The following is a 2,819-nucleotide window of genomic DNA, read 5'->3' as shown; positions in this document are numbered from 1 at the left end:
CTCTCTCTCTCTCTCTCTCTCTCTCTCTCTCTCTCTCTCTCTCTCGGATCGACGCCCCAAGCGACGCGTTTCGAAGACGAACTCCGGATAAAAGATAGGCTTTGGATGACGCGCGTTGTTCCTTTCGCGGAGCTCATTGACCGATCGCATAAAAGGCGAGGATCTATCCTCCACCAGGACAAAACTCCACCGTGTCCTCGCCTTGACATTTAACGCATCTTCGTGGCGACGACCGGCTGCTGCAAAACTGGTATCGTAGATATGACGTGGACGCTACTAGCAGCTGCGCCTATATCTGTGCCGTTCGACATCACGCGCGCTACACGTATACGCTGTTATCCGGCGGAGGAACGTGCACGTGCGGACGCGAGCAATGCTCACGCGTCGACGCCAATACGGACGATAGTTGTTGAAATCGGTTGCAACACGGCCGCGACACGCCTAAGCATTGTTACCGATATGTCAGGTCAACTCTTGGCCGCGTTATAACTGTATCTGCCTGCCTCGTATTCCTCGAATTTTTCCCCTCTAACATCATTCCTAATCCACCGCGTTTCCCCCGTCTAATTCGCAACCGAGAGCAATCGATACCTACACCTCGATCATCGATTATTTACCGAGAGTCGAGAGTTTTACGATTGTATGGTAATTCGACATTGTGTACATACGTACGGTGGCCAATTTAAACGGTAATAGCATTTTCCACGCGTCTTATGCAAATTAAAAATTTCTTTTCTCCTACGTCCTAGTCCACAACGTGGCGATTCGATTGCGAATAGTAGCGAAAAATTTATATAATAATAACTTTATATACATCGAAATGTAAAGTATTAGGTAAGCGATCGATCGTCGTGTAAAGATAAAGTACACGAGAAACGTAAATTTATATTTTCACGCTGGTACGTGACAAATATTTTCTTCGCGTATGTACGAGTACATACTGTTACCTGCGAGAACGTAAATAAAGTTTAAAGTTACAAAATTTCAGATGGTTTACGGATGTAGCCAAGTTATAAATCAATGAGGCGCGAAAGATTTTCCGGCAAACCGACGTCGAGTTAACGTATGCGCCTTTTTCACCACTGACCTATAAACGAGTATTGCGTCACGAATCGTAGACGACGAACGTGCCTTTTGCCCTCGTAAATGAAAGTGATAGATGAGCCGTTATGTCGCGTAAGAAGAGGTGATCACGATTCTGCGCGTGAATAAGATCTGACCGTGATTACGATCGCAGAGGAAAACGTCGCGGTAAATTATTCCTTTGTGTAATTCCTTTGTCATTTTAATTAACGCAATAGTATTTTTTTTTTTTCTCTTTCGCTAATGAATCGGAGTTTTGCATCCCATTATCGTAGAAATTTATCACGAGCGCAGTAAGAAGTAAAAGCGAGTAAAAACTTATATAAACACTATGTTTCTTACTGAAAACTGCCATCGATATATAATGATATGAAACGCGATAGAAAGAAAAAATCTTGCGTTTGCAGATATTCGACAATAAATAAGATATTATTTACATCACAACATTACATCCATTAATTCAAGTTAGAAAATTACAAAGTTTTCGTGTAAAAAAAAAGAGAGAGAGAGAGGAAAGCATACCCCGTTGAAGTTACTTTTTGCTTTATTTCTCGATCGATTGCCGAGATGCAAGGAATCAAAGTATCCGCTGCGCTTAACATAATACGGAGATTATGAATGGACTCGGTGACTTATATCTTTTCCTAGAAGTGCTTACTTCCAGGAATCGCGTCTGCCACTTGTCTGAAACTTGGGAAACGAGAGATCCGAGTAAGCGACGAGAATGAGGATAGTAAAAATTATCTTTTCGATCGCGCGACGATATCTCGGGAACCGGAAGTGGTATCGGGGTAATTCGAAAAGCGTTTCAACTATCTTCGAAGCTGTAACCATTCAAAGTTTTTCTAATTTTTAATACGCTTTTAATTCAGTTTTTTAATTTGCGCGATAATCGCTAAATATTTAGAAATATTTTAATCGATTTTTAATTGATAATTATTGAAAAATAATATTACGTGAATAACATTAAATTTCGTGTATCGCTTATAATACGTAAAAAGTATACGCGAAAAAAGAGTAACGTGAAAAATTTGTATAAAAATCGATTATATTTTAATCGAGGAACCTTAAGAGATGTAATATAAATTAATAATACGGTTTTTGAAAAGATGGAGGAGAAATTTCGTATCGAAATTTGTTTTTATTTGTAATCAAGCGGAAAAGGGAATGAAATAGCGGAGAAGTGAAAGGGTTGTTTGGTTGTAAAAGATGAAAATCGTGACAAATATGCCGGTTTTATTTCGAGCACACGAGGACACGAGAAGATGGATCGTTGGATCGGCTGACCGCAAAAGAAAGAAAAGGAAGTGTTATTAACACGCCGATTACGGAACGCGAATTAATCTTGTGGCTCGTTCGGTAATGGCAACACAACGCACCGATGATTATTATATTAAGTCAATATTTATATGCGTGTACGTATATATACGTGAACGGAATCCAATTAGATGCAACGTCCTATCATCCCTCTCTTCGGTATAAATTATATGTGTATTAAGGGCAATCAGTCTGCCAAGTCCGCAGGCTATAGGATAGATGATCCGGCCGTGCCAACAGATATAATCGTTGCAAGCTTTATTACAGGTGCAGATACGCGAAAGTATGACAGAAATCCACCGGCGTGATACACGTTTCGACGGTTCGACTTCGATCGTGGGATCTGACCACGTTTTGGTCCCATTCCGAAACAAAATGATCGGCACGTTGCAATAATGATTGATCGAGATCTTTTCGTT

At 40.4% G+C, this 2,819-nt stretch overlaps 1 protein-coding gene across 1 annotated transcript in view; it reads right to left on the bottom strand.

The window, feature by feature from the left end:
* The window catches only part of LOC102676531, a 6,228-nt gene that overhangs the window by 1,897 nt on the left and 1,512 nt on the right, over positions 1-2,819 (bottom strand). The window lies entirely within an intron of this gene.

The sequence above is a fragment of the Apis dorsata genome, unplaced genomic scaffold (genome assembly GCF_000469605.1).
Source record: "Apis dorsata unplaced genomic scaffold, Apis dorsata 1.3 scaffold_867, whole genome shotgun sequence".
Lineage (NCBI taxonomy): Eukaryota > Metazoa > Arthropoda > Insecta > Hymenoptera > Apidae > Apis > Apis dorsata.
The sequence above is the reverse complement of the archived record's forward strand: the minus strand, read 5'-3'. Positions and strand labels throughout refer to the sequence as shown.